The sequence below is a fragment of the Myotis myotis genome, unplaced genomic scaffold (assembly GCF_014108235.1).
Source record: "Myotis myotis isolate mMyoMyo1 unplaced genomic scaffold, mMyoMyo1.p scaffold_m19_p_13, whole genome shotgun sequence".
NCBI lineage: Eukaryota > Metazoa > Chordata > Mammalia > Chiroptera > Vespertilionidae > Myotis > Myotis myotis.
In genome coordinates this window covers 4,117,604-4,132,636 of record NW_023416317.1, presented here as the reverse complement: position 1 = coordinate 4,132,636, position 15,033 = coordinate 4,117,604, and the positions used below count along the sequence as shown (strand labels likewise).

The following is a 15,033-nucleotide window of genomic DNA, read 5'->3' as shown; positions in this document are numbered from 1 at the left end:
CATGGGCAGTTCACTAGGAACCATCACCACAAACTCCACGTGCCTGCACTTTCCCTAAATTTGTAAGTAGTCATTTAGTTTTTAAAAAGTGACCTTAAAAAATAAGTAAAATGAAGGGATATAAGACATTGCGCCCTATGACTGGCCCATGAATCAAATAACTCGTTCTAGTCTTTCAGAAAGTAATGCGAAAGCCCAATTGTTAGCTGGTGTTGCAGCCTCCAGCTGCATGGGCCCAGTGCCACACGCTGAAATATTTCGGATTAGGATAAATAAAATATATTAGTGAAATTAACTTCACCTGCTTCTTTTTCCTTTTGAATTGGTGATAGAACGCTTAAAATTACATGTGTGGTGCCCAGGCTTCTTCCAGACACCCCTGCAATACACCAGGGCCCTGCCTCTTGCCGTTTAGCTCTTCCAAGCCTTGCCCGCCCCCTGCTGGCAGAGCCCTGTCAATGCAGGCAGATCATTTTTCAAAACCATCTGTAACAGTACAATTCATTTTAGTCCGCTAAGTAAAAAGAGCAGCTTACACGTGCAGCTTTATTAGTTGAAGTTTTCACAAATAACACATCACATTTAAGCCTCACACAAACCTATAGAAGTTATGTTCCCCACCCAATTGTTGTCTTTGAAAGAAATAGAAGTTTCTTATGGAAAATTAGGGCTAACATAATCATTCCAATCAAAAGTATCTACAGGATTCCTACAAAATTTTAGCCATTAGACGGGACAGAAACACCCTGAAGTTGGAGGCAAAGCCACTCTACAAATAATTTGTCCTGTTCAAAATAACACAGTGCACCAAAACACACAATCACAGCATTCATATTTTGCATTGTCATTTATAATAGAGAAAATATAAAACCTAAGTGTCCATGAATTTAAACAGTACAGAACCTGCATAGAAACGAGCCTCTACCAAAAGGAGAAGGCAGAGCACATAAAGAGATTGTTTTTACAGATGAAGCAGGTTCAGAGAAGGTTCAGTGGCCTAGACAAGGACACACAGCAGGATGTGCAGAAGCAGGATTATGTCTGTTTCTTGGGGTCCACTTCCTGATTCCATTTACTGCCTCATTCCCAAGTGTCTCCAGGTTTACAGGGCCTTTACACCTGGATAGAATACATTAAAAGGGAGACTTTACCCCAAAATAGATTATACCAAATAGTAGCGAGGCACCAGGGCATTTGGTGGAATTGAAGCATGCCAGACCAGGTCATATGAAGGCTCCTGGGAAGCTGAACTATTGAAAGGAACTTGTAAACCACAGCACCCAAGTCCCCAGCTCTCTCAGCCACATCAGAAAAGTAGCTTCGATTCTGTTGGGGGCGGGGAGAAGGGATTTTTGAAACGCCAATGTTCCCAGGGATAGATCTCAGGGGTGTGGGGTGCATCGTGTCCAAAACACATCATGTCTCCGTCAAGTGAAGTTTTCACACAGACAGATCCCTAAATGACTGATTCCGCATGGCTCACGGTTCTGAAATTGCCAGCATCTTTTCACTTCCTTATGTTTGCTGCCCTCTTGCGGGGAAATATTCTGGTTACAGGGAAAAGAAAGGGAAAAAAGGAATAAAGGGCAAATTGCTAGCTGAGGAAATGAGTTAACTCTGGCTTCCTTTAAAAGAAATTAACCTACCAGCTGGCCCCTTCACCTTATCGATAGTTTGAGGCTAAGAAGTCCATGTGGTCTCCAAACCAGTCATATGTCAAGTAGAATTTTAAAAACAACAGAGACTATTGTGTTTTCTCACTCCTCACAAATACTACCTCTGGACTCCTGGGCAGGTTTATCACTGCCATTTACCTTAAAGAACGATTCCCACCACCAACCTGTGAAACTGGGCAGGCTTTGCTTTTGTTTTGCCTTTTAATGCTTGAACTAGAGTGAAATCCATACCGAACACTCCATCTCCTCACACTGAGAGGGAACCCGCCTTCTTCCCTTCTCTCCCTGTCTTAGAGGGTGGGTTGTAAAATAGCTCGTTTATGCACAACCATCAACAAGCCATTCCTCTACTCCAAGCATCCAACAAGCCTCCACCTAAGGCTCCTGGGCCACTGTTCCTTTAACCGACCAGCACCGACCACAAGCCCTGGGGACAGTGGGGGACCTCTGCACACCACACACCAGCTTCCGCAGGTGACTCTGCAGCTGGCTCCCTCAGAGACAACCACGGTGAAGTCAGAATCTGAGCTTCTCAGCGTCTCGCTACACGGCCCCCAGTGGATTCTGACCCTTGAGCTTCCCAGCAGCTGAGCGCTGCACTAGGAAGAAAACCACCTGGCCTCTGCGAGGGTCACGACTTTCTTCTCCCGAAGGTCATTAGAGAAAATGTATAGCACCCCTAACTCTCTCCCATCACACACACGCACACACACACAAGCACACGCATACACTCACACACGCACGCACACAAGCACACACATACACACACACGCACACACAGGCGAACGCACACGCACACACACACACAGCCTCCCTGGAATGGGAGTGGTGGGAGGAGGGGCAGGAAGGCACAAGAAGGGATGATCAAGGTACTCCCTGTCCTCCATTTACAGAGCTTTGGCCAGATGATACGTAAACAATGGATAGAGCAAGAGAAAAAAATGAATAAAGGATAAATAGCTCAAAGAAAAACAAACAGTTCACCAGCACATTAAAGGAGACTTCAGTAAAAAAAAAAAAAAAACAAATCAAACACTACTATATTGGCAAAAATAAATAAATAAACATGACAGCATCCAGAACTGATGGTGGGACCCGCACTGTACTACAGGAAAACCTCGATGGAATGGGCTAATTCGGGGTAGGGGGTGTCCATTAAAGCTGAAAGTCCGTTATGTAATAAAGTAGGTTTTCCAAATGCATATGTTAAAAAATTAATAAATTAGTTTACCTGTTTTTACTTATGTTGACACGTTTGTGCAATTAAAATGATGTATGAAAAGTTTAATTTCACAAAAGTTTTCTATATGATTACAGTCGTTTTAAATGTATGCTGAATAGGTCTAGTAAATCTGTGCCTCACCAATCACCGCGAGGAAACAAACGCACTCCCTGGGGCGTAGCGCACGTGGGAACCTCAGCAGCACGCATTACAACTGCTGCAGAACGCCACGCCACGTGACTGCAGAACCAAGCGCCATGACCGTGATGTGGTGTGCTCACGTGCTGATCATTCCCTGCACGTCGTTTACTAATGGTGACTCTTGGGTTTAAATATGCAGATATAGTTGTAGATATGTAAAATTTATTTATGTTGGTGAAATTATTACAGTTTTTTCCAACATATGGCCTATTTGCTAAAATGTGTTAAAAATAAGAGTGAATTAAAAACAAACAAAAAACAAAACAAAAAAAAAACCCTGCTAATTTAATTAAACGCAAATCTTGATTAAAGCATTTTAAAATTAACAGGGTATTAATTTTCACACATGACCTACAAACCAGAAATTTTGTCCATTAAATCCAAAGTCTGTTAAAGAGAGGTGTGCAAAATTGAGGGTTTAGTGTACTACTGTTGGTGGAAGTATAAATAAGTTCAAAAGCACTCTGGCCTAGTAACAGGTTAACCTGCTATGTCAGAGGTGTTGGGATGCTCACCAACATTCATGCCCTCCCCTTCCCCTGGGCCCACAGCTGTGTTGTCCATCCGCCCCCATTCAGGTGTGGCCAGGGGCTCATTAACACTCCCAGGCATTCCCTCCCTGCTCATTTCCCTCCCAGCTGGCTACAATGGAGACCACTTCAGGACAGCCATGGACGCCACAGGTTGCAAATGAGCGAGCTTCCATCCACGTGGGCTCCCACAGCACTGCAGTCGAGGGGGACCTCCCAGTGGCCCCACCCAGCACTCTAGCGTAAAAAATACAAGTTCTTTTGTTTGAGCCATTATGTGGATTTGGTCTGTTACAGCAATTCACCGACTCGCACTAACACATTTCCACGCACCTGAACTCAGGGCTTCACTTCTGAGACCTCACTGAAGTTAGGGAATAAATGTTTGTGCCACTCCAGTAACAAGCCCAATGTCCACCAAAATTAGGAGAGATCAAGTAATTTATGGCACATCCACACAACAGACAACTATGCCGTGTCAGAGAGTGACATAGATCTGTAAGTACTAACTGGAAAGATCCCCAAACTCCATTGTTAAATGGGGGGAGGGGAATCAAGGTACAGAACAGGGTGCAAGGAGACATGTATGTGCACACACACACGGGTACACACATTCCTTTTCTCTAGAACGATAGTGGTGACGGTTAATTTTATGTGTCCACCTGACTCGGCATGGGATGCCCAGATATCTGCTTAATCAATATCTCCAGGTGTGTGTGGGGGTGTTTCTGAAAGAAGTGAGCATTTGCATTGTGGACAGAGTGAGCAGATGAGCCTCCCCGGTGTGGCTGGGCCTCATCCAATCCGCTGAGGACCTGGTGGAAGAAGAACGACCTCTTCTCTGACGGTGGAGCTCTGCACTCCGACTCTCAGGCCTTCAGATTCCGACTGGACTCTACACCACCCACTCCCAGCTCCCAGGCCCTGGGACCACATAGCGGGCTCTCCTGGGTCCTCAGCTTGCAACTGAAGATCATTAGACTTCCCAGACTCCATAGTTGTGTGAGCCAGACTTACAATAAGTCTCTGCACACATACATATGTACACATACAAACATATACACATACACACATGCATGCACACACAAACACACACACATACATGCAGAGACACACATCCACACACATATATACACATACATTCATACACACATGCACGTATGCATGCACACATTCATGCAGTGCAAACATATATACATGCATGCATGCATGCACAGTCATAAATATATACACATGCACATATGCACATGCATGTGTGCACATGGCATGCACACGTGCACGTGTACATGCATGCATAGATACATTCTGTAGACATACATATATGCATGTACACATGCATACACATACACTCATACACACATATGCATGTACACATTCGCATGTATGTAAACATATACATATACATGCATTCATACATACTCATAAACATACACATGCATATGCACATTCTCACACATACACATACATGTGCATGCATACATACATGCATGCACATACCCATGCATGTATAAGTATACATATGTGTATGTGTGTGCGTGCATATACACATGCACATATATGTACATGTGTACGCGTGCATGTGCACATATACACATATATGTGTGCATGTGCACATACATATATGCCCATGCACACTGGCACACACACGTGCATATATGCCCACATACATGCACATGTACACATGCATGCACGTTCATGCAAACATATGCATATATACATGCATGCACATGGACATGTGTGTGCATATACTTGTGCATATGCATGCATGCACATGTACACACATATAAAACACATGCACACATACACACACACAGATTGCCTCATTTTATTGAGCTTCGCTTTACTGTGCTTCGCAGATAACGCATTTTTTCCTTCATATCCAAGCAAGACCCTCCAATAGCAAAAGGATTACAACCAGTTGAAGGCTCAGATGATGGTTAGCATTTTGAGTCAGATATGTCCTGCTTCCTTAAACATGGTGTTATTACACACTTAACGGTGTATATCATTCTAATCGTCATTTGTATTTATCCCTATAGTCCTACCTTCCCCAAAGTCAAAGGGCTCTGGTATGAAACAAAGACTGCAACACACATAAAACTTAAACCGTGTCCTCTGTTTCTTGCAAGTTGCAGCCACTCTCAGCACAATCTCTCGGGCCCAGTTCCTGGGCCTCCGGGAGTCTGCCGTTGAAAACCTTTCCCCTGAAATGGCCTGTTCACCAGCCTGCCTCTCAGCAGCACCAAGAAGAGAGACGTGTATTGAACAGGTAAGACTGAGGACGCCAAGCACTCCATCCTGGGGAAGCAGCTCATCGAAACACACAGCACAATACCAGCTAGGGGCGCCTCGCAGCAGCCAACTGGTAGGGACTATATGCTGACTCCTTAAAATGTCAATCATTACTGTTCTTGTCTTCTTGAAACTGTAGCTTGAGGGGTGAAAATTGAGTCATGAGAGATTTTAAAAATCATTTTGAGCCTAAAAGTATGTCTTAACTTAAAATATAATAACTGTAGGAAATAGGCCTCTGGGATCCATCTCCAGCAGAGTCAACATCTAATGGAAACGGTTACTGAGTTTCCCCAGGGCAAACAGAATGTAGGGAGGAGGGAAGAGGATGTAAGAACAAAGAACGGTGGACAAGGGCCAGCATCATGGTGGATTTCTCCCCCAGCCCCTACCTCAGGCGCCTGCCTCAACTAGACAGGAGGAGGTGGAGACAACTAGAAAAGGGCTCAGCCCATTTTTAAATGGCCCAATGGGAGACAGCAAGACCTAGGTGACATGTGAGGAAACTGTTAACCAATGAGGAACTGGAGGAGGGACTCTCGCACCTTGGGGAAAAATAGGCTGTGATCACCGCCCCAGGTGTACCTGTATAACCGGCCGACACCCGCTCTCGAGAACTAATTTGGCTTTGTTAATTTTCTTCTTTAGTTCCCAAATATAAGTGAAATCATATGACATTTGTCTTTCTCTGTCCAACTTACTTCACTTAGCATAATACCCTCTAGGTTCATCCACATTGTCGCACATTCTTTTGTTATGGCTGAGGGACACTCCGTGTGTAAATGTACCACAGCTTTTTTATCCCCTCATCTACTAGTCCTCACTTTAGTCATACTTCTGTCTCCAAGTCTGTTCTTTTAATTGGGATAGGTGAGCATTTCTCACAATAACTAAGGAAAAAGCTATGTTTGAGGGTAAGGATAGCTAATAAACTCCATATTCAAGACCTTTTGAAGAAGGACTTTATAGTTTTGACACTTACATGGATTTTGGTTCAAGCTTCATTCTTTCACTAAGAAGTCAAAACATGCCTGGGACTGTCACCTCAAATAACCAAAGCAGAGACAATTAAGTGTCTGGCAGCGAGTCTACTGATAAATATAACTTATTCAGGAAAATGCAATTTATTAGGGCGTTTCCAAGTCGGTGTCACTTTAAACATATATGTAACGAGAAAAGGCAGAGAGAAACACAGAGAGAGCGATGCATAACTGATTAATCTTCCTTTAGAAATAAGCAAAGCATAAACATGGGTCTCACTAGAAATTTTCACAATGAGTCTCTAAAATTTTAGACAATCCACTTAGGTCCCCTGCAAAAGAGGCAGTCCTTTTCTTTGCTTTTCTTTCTTTCTTCTTTTTTAAAAAACCATCCATCATCTTCCCCCCACATCTTGAAAGGGCCTTGAATTATCTGAAAGCTCCCTTGCTAGAGCCCCGTACACTTTAAGTTCATAACAAAGATGTTCTGCCTTCGAATGAGGCTGCGGGAACACATACACACCAATGAAGTGCTGCCAAAGTGGCATTTACAGTGGCCAAGACATGGCCACAGCCCCAGTGCCCACCAGTAGATGAAGAGATAAAAAAAAAGCCGGTACATTTACACATGGAGTGTCCCTCAGCCATAACAAAAGAATGTGCGACAACATGGATGAACCTAGAGGGTATTACTCTAAGTGAAACAAGTTGGACAGAGAAAGACTAATGTCATATGCTTTCACTTATATTTGGAAACTAAAGAACAAAATTAACAAACAAAACCGAATAAAAGATAGAGAACAAACTATCTTTTGATGGCTGCCAGAGGAGAAGGGGGGTGGGGGACTGGGTGAAAAAGCTGAAGGAATTAAGAATAACAAATTGATCATTACAAACTAGTCCCAGGAATGTGAAATAAAGCATAAAAAATGTAGTCAGTAATATTGCAATAATTGTGTACGGCGTCAGGTGGGTACTAGACTCACCGGGGGAACCACTTCTTAAATTATTTAACTGTCTAACCCAGCCGTGGGCAAACTGGCCCGTTTGAAATGAATAAAACTATTGAAAAAAAAGACCGTACCCTTTTATGTAATGATGTTTACTTTGAATTTATATTAGTTCACACGAACACTCCATCCATGCTTTTGTTCCAGCCCTCCGGTCCAGTTTTAAGAACCCATTGTGGCCCTCAAGTCAAAAAGTTTGCCCACCCCTGGCCTAACCTCTATACTGTACACCTGAAACTCACATAATCTTGAGTGTCAACTGTAATTGAAAGAGTAACTTTTTTTAATTTAAAATAAATAAACTTATGAGTTGTTTTAAAAATAAAGATGAATTTCATATACTTACTAAAATAATAAAGTGCTGCTGCTTTTTTGGATTTCTTTTAAAAATCACTACAAAAATGGAACTATAGTCAGGAAAGGCAAAGAGAGAAGGAAAGCCTGGAAAGCAAAGGTGCCTGAATGACACTCCTTAAGCACCAAACCTTTAAATGCTTGACTCCGCTGGGCTTCGTGCTTCCTCAGGTGAGTCACGTGTCACCAAGAGCTCCTGTCCATGACCTGTTCTAAGGTGGACTCTGACTCTGAAAGGATTTTCTTAAGTGGCCTCATCAGAACATAATGGGTGTAAAGGGCCTACCTGCGAGTCCCCAGGGGTGCAGGCTGGAGGCGGACATCAGCTCACAGCAGATGATCCACACGGAGGCCAGAAAGAGCCAGTGCGGTGGCCAGGCTGCCTTCCCAGAAACTCTCATCCTAGGGAGAAGGACAGAGAGAGGGCGAGCCCGTGAAGCAGGCTCTTGGCAAGCACGGTCCAGGGGAGGTGGGCTGAGGGCTAATCACACCTTATCTGCGCTGTGCAGTAACCCAATTTTCAGTAAACACCTTTTATAATTAAGAGTTTTCCAGGTTAGCAACGTGCCTGGGTGCGAAGTCTCTATGAATCCCCCTGGTGTAGCTCGGGTTGCCTGACAGAGCACGGGGGTCACGTACCGTTTTATATCACAGGATTTGAAAGCTACACAGCGAGGGGGAATTCAAATAATTATACAGGTTTCTGCACCTGAAAGAAACCACAGAAATGTTCACACCCAGCCCAAGAACTTTGTCCTGGTTTCGTTGACTATGAATCCTAGAAGACTGGCCTCATAGCTGATTAAACGAATCTCAAAGTTTGGTGGGAACATGGGCAAGTACAGGTGAGTAGAAATGAACTTCATATGGGCATCTCAGATGAATGGATAAAGAAGACGGAGCATGTACATATGTATGAATATTGTTCAGCCCTGAGAGAAAAGGAAGGCCTTCGATTGGGATGGACCTCGATGGCATTATGCTAAGTGAACAAGTCAGACAGAGAAAGAGAAATACGCTTTGATACCACGTATATGTGGGGTCTAAAAAAGACAAACCCACAGAATAGAGAGCAGAGAGTGGCTAGCAGGGGCTGGGGTGGGGAAAGGGCGAGATGTAGGGATTAAAGTCCCAGTGATGAAATGAACAAGTGTTGGGATCTCATATGGAGCATGAGGATTACAGCTAATGACACTGTATCATACAGGTGAACGCCGCTAAAACAGGAGGTCTTCAGCGTCTTCACCACACACACACACACACACACACACACACACACACACACAATAAAAGGGTCTGTGGGAGGGATGGAGGAGGCAGTTAATGCCACGGTGGCATCATTTTGCAGTTCACAGACATCAAGGCGACACGTTGTACACCTTAAACATACACAATGTTATGTGACAAATACATCTCAATAAACCTGACAAAATAAATACATAAACTTAATTAATTTCATCAAAACAGTTGTTCAAAGACAATTCAGTTCACAAATGTGGTTGTGTGGTCTCTTCTAAAACAAACCCAGGAAAGTAAATAAAAAGAAATTATAAAAAATGCACACCAAAAAACAACAACATTTAAACCAAGAGTTAAAAATAAACCCAATGGGGGAAAAATGCACACCACCCCCCAATTTCCTGCCCTTTTTTATATTATAGGGAAATTAGAACTCGATTAGCTTTTTATTTGCTCTTTTTTTAATTAACTTTTTCAAACAAAAGTCAGGGCACTTGGGATTGGAGACTGCAGTGGTATTGGGCTCTGCCTGGCCCAGATGCCATGGGGTCCCTGATAATATAATCTACCCAGTGGATCCAAGGAACCCACTCTTCATATACAAGGTGTATAAACTCAACCAAGACATGGCTCATGGGGTTGGACTCTGTTCGGGTAACCCTGGGAGCACGGTCCTGAGGGAGTCCTGGAAGGAAGGACGGGTCTAGGAACCGCCTGCTGGTGCACAGAGCCTCAGCCAGGACCCTGATTCTGCGCTGCAGGGAACACAGCCTCGGGGGCCGGGGCCACATCTACAGGAGCCTTCTCTGCCAAGCATTTGTCCGTTTCTCTCTCTCTCTCTCTCTCTCTCTCTCTCTCTCTCTCCTCTCCTCTCCTCTCCTCTCCTCTCCTCTCCTCTCCCTCTCCTCTCCTCTCCTCTCTTCTCCTTTCCTCTCCCTGCCTCTCACAACTTAGTCAAATAGATCTTATTGAAAAGGTATCATATTGCTCACTGATTTGAGACTCAGTCTCCCTCTGAAGCAGCCTCTGTCTTGGGCAGGACCTAAGAGCTGGCGTTTCTCCTCCATGTGCCAGCTCCCACTGAAGGTCCCTTCCCCTAGGAGCGGCAAACACTTCCTTCCTGGTTCCTCCAGCCCCGGGATGGGAGCAGCTTCCTACTATTGCTAAGGTCGGGGCTGCCCCCTATCTGCAGACTGACCTCCCCGACTCTCCTGTCACATGTGCAACCAGTTCCCTGAGTTCAGTTCTCTCTGTCCCACATCCTCAGAAAGGTTCTGTCTTCCCAGCAAGACCCTAACAACAAATTCCAAATCAAAAGCCTCAAGAGCAGCCATTCCAGTCTCGGGCGATGTTCCCTGCTCCACCTTCCTATGTGGGTGACTCTTCCTGGTGAGTAGCAGCAAGGCCCCAGGGCCTAGAACAAGTATTGACTTAATGAAGCCATGATTCCTAGAGAGATGCTTGGGGATGAGGGGCCACAATTCAGCAATTCTGCATTTCATTCATTAATCCAGGCCCCCAATAAAGGACTCCTAACCTCTCACCTACTGTGCTTCTTCAGCTTCAATTCTCTCCATTGAACGTTTTCTCCAAACGTGAAACAAAACTGGTTTATCTTAAAAATCGCACCCCACTGAACAGCCAGACACTGCTTTACAAACTGAAATAATTTCAAAGATGAGAACTAAAACTTAAAAAACTATAATTCCCCAAAGTCCCAAAAATTAAATGTAAAGGAAGGCTTTTATAAAGAATCATCAACTCTCGGCTACTCCATTTTGCTACATTCTTAGTGCTTCGTAACGATATCAGCTCTAGATAGTGTTAGAATTATTTTACCTTGGACACTTCATAAGTTCTGGTTCCAGGGAAACACAATTATTTCAGGATGTATTTCGGAGTGACTACAATTCCCATTTGTAGCGAGGACCAACCATTTCTGCAGTTCCAGATAGTTATCTTAGCTTGGAAGACCTATTTCAAAAAAAGAAAACAGGAAGCCATTAGCGTTTTTATGTTGAAATGATACAAATTTCCAGTAGCAAAATAATGTTTTTTACAATTATGCCTGCAGTTTCAGGCAAGTGGTACACAGCCAAGCACATATACATCTGTGACGTGTCCTAAGTATGCGGCGGTATACAAAATTCCACACTCATTAACTAGCCACATATTAGCTAACAGAATACAATTTTAAAGTAAAAGTTCCCTCAACAGCAAAGACATTCAAAATTTGACCGAGACTCCAAAACCATTCATGATGCAAATTTCCCCTCTCTCGTTTCCTTAACCAAGGGTGGAAAATGGAATTGGGGATGATCCATTCCCAAGAGCTCGGCAACCTGCCATGCACACATAGTGGATGAGCCAGCACGAAGATCTGACCTGCTAGCTTTACGAGACATAAACCCAAACACGGTGCTAAGCCATCAGCAAGGAAGCTTTTGGAAACGTGTTGATGGGAGGCAGAGGGCACAAGTGGTTCCAGTAGAAAACACCATACCAAAGTCCAAAGGACATTGTCAATACCAGAACTGACACTCGACACTCCCCCTTGGTGCCCAGGCCTAACAGACCTTTGCTACTCAGCAAAAACATTCTTACAAAGAGAACTCAGATGGTTCTAAACCAAAGGCATCTCAACAACAACAAATGGACCGTGAAACTATACCCCTCTTAACGTTGCTACGTTAAATGCGTCCCTCCCATGGTGGAGATCAAGGAGAAATAATCATGTGTGTCAGTAGACGTTAAAGTTGCAAATACAATATGAAAATTATTCTTGCCACAAAGCCTACTTACTGTAGAATCCTGCCTAGCCCATTCAAATCTGCCCCAAAGCACAGCTGAGATTTTTCTCTCTGTAGACATCCCTGAAGATAAATGCACGTTTGCCTAGAGAACACGTTCAGTAGCAGGCATGTGGCCTGTGGGGCTGCAGGAGAGAGAGGCTGTGAGGGATCAGCTCAACCAGAGGAAAGTGGCTGTAACTGTATAAATATAAGGGATTCAAAAACACTGACAGTGTTCATCTCCCAGACACCGCAACTTTATTAAATATGTTTGTCCTGATGTCCACCCAAGAGCACAATGTGACCTTCTCTTATCGGAAAGAAATACACAGTATAATTTATCAGAACCCATAATGAACTCCCCACAATATTGGAAACCAAATTGACCTTTCCTGGCTAATATTTATCTTGTTTTCTTCACACAGAAAGAGCCACTGGGGATTCTTTTTTCAATTCATTAAAACATGGATCCATCAGTGTGAAGAAATGTGACCTAATGGCTCATATGCCAGACACAAAACCTGGAGCTTGTCCCACCGTAGACCCTAGACACTTACAGAAAAGGAGTAACTCTTGTCACTTCCAAATGTTAGCACATCCAATACCACCAAAAATGTTGTGCATGAAACCGAAAGCATTTCCTTCCCGTCATTTCATTTCTCTCTGCTGTGTCCCAGCAATAGCACTGCCCTTCCTCCCAGTCTGCTTCCAAAGTCACTTGTCTAATATTTTCAATGAGAGAACACTGACCATATCGAGACTGAAACAAATTGTTAAAGTGTCCACTAATTCTCAGAATGAATTAAAGAGACTCAGCATTTGGAGGCTGGGCTACCCTTTTCATCTCCCACCTTGTGTGGAGAGAGTCCCTCCGTTACAACAGGAGCAAATGCCTGTTCATGTGTCCTGGTACCAAGTAACTGAGCTGCCGAGGCGGGGACCCTTCTTCGGGTGTTGAATCCATGTCTGCTGCGCACAAGGAAGGGTGCTGCCCACACTGGTTTCTTACCAAGGAATAAATACAGAGGCTTCACCTTTCTTTTCTTTTTATCTACTTGCCTGCACTACCAGAGGGGACAACTCCCTAAGAGGGTTACTCTTTGGGAACATAGTTATTTACTCGTTATAGATAAACACCCTCAGAATCTCGCTCATGTCCATTTTCTTGCACATCAATCTGTACAGCATCAAGTTCTCATTGTCATTCTAAAAGCCTACAATGATGAAATATCCCAGTTCCTTTTAAAATTGTACGACAGAATAATCTTAAACCTGAAACTAATTATGAATTAAAGTTAGACTAATTTAAATTTGAGAGCATTTGGCAACAGAATTGCTCTATATTCTTAAAAAGTGTCAAGTAGATATGTGTGTGTACACGTAAGATACATGCATGTATATATGCATACATACACACATACACATGAGGAATATTCTCAAATAAAGGATAGACACATAAAAACTAAGTGCAATTGTGATCCTACATTGGATCTTGGGTGAAAAATACATACATACAGAGTTATCCTCAGAATGAACTGCACACACCACACACATACACCCATACATACACATACACACAAACACACATGTGAACATACACATAATCATACACATACATACATACAAATGTAAGTACATACAACAAATACATAGAGATATAGCTATAAAGGACATTATTGGGACAATTAACAAATTCTAAATATAGATGACAGATTAAATTAGTTTTGTGTCAACATTAAATTTCCTGATTTTGATCATTATTGTATAGTCAGGAAAGAAAATGCCCTTGTTATTTAAAGAATACAACCTGGAATCCCAGCAACAACACAGCACTGGTAACTCTTACGCAGCCAGCTCTGGGCAGTGAACTTCCACTGGACAGAGAGGCCCTGTAGCCTCAGAGGCCAACCCCAGAACACTGCCACCCAGAGGCTGACCCACAAACTGACTCTTTGCTAAACACAAAATAAGGCAGTCTGGGAAACAAATGCGGCTTGCTTTAAAATAAGGACTGTGGTTTACAACACAGAGGAACAGTGTATCGCAGGGTAACTCAACACTCTCCTGAATACCTGGCAGGTCTAAGGCAAGCCACACTGAAGAATAGAAGAACCGAAGGACCTTCACTACTGCAATATTTTTTTTTTCTTTTTTCACCTTTTAACTAAGAAACCAATTTTTTTTCTTTTTTTTTCTTTTCTTCTTCTTCTTTTTTTTTCTTTCTTCTTTTTTCCATCACCTGATTTTACCCTTTTAATTACTACCTTCTTATTTTTAACCAGTATTATTACTGCTACCATTTTACCATTTTTTTTTAAAGTGCCATTTTATTTTCTCTTTATTTTATTTTGGGATTAGTGTTCTCCATTTTATTTTCATCGTTATATTATTGGTTGTTTCTAGTTTGCATTCATATCCAGGGAGCTGCTGCTGGAATTTGTTGGGATTAATGGCTGTTCTATAGGAGTATTCTCCTCATATAAAAAAGTCTCTTCCCCTCTTCCACTTCATTCTCTCTTTTCGCTCTTTTTTTTTCTTTTCCTTTCTTTTCTCGCTTTTACTTTCCCCCCTCCTTTTTCCCAATTTCATTTTTGCACTCCTTTTTTTGGTCCCTAATTTTCTTTTCTTTTTTCTCTTTTCTCTTTTTCTCTTCCTTCTTCCTTATCCCGTAATTCTCTTAATTCAGGTGGTCACCTTTATTTGGGGTTATTAATATCGTGAATATATTTGTGTATAG

At 42.9% G+C, this 15,033-nt stretch overlaps 1 pseudogene; it reads right to left on the bottom strand.

Moving 5' to 3' along the window:
* LOC118668643 overlaps positions 1–15,033 on the bottom strand; it is a 170,087-nt pseudogene that overhangs the window by 104,531 nt on the left and 50,523 nt on the right.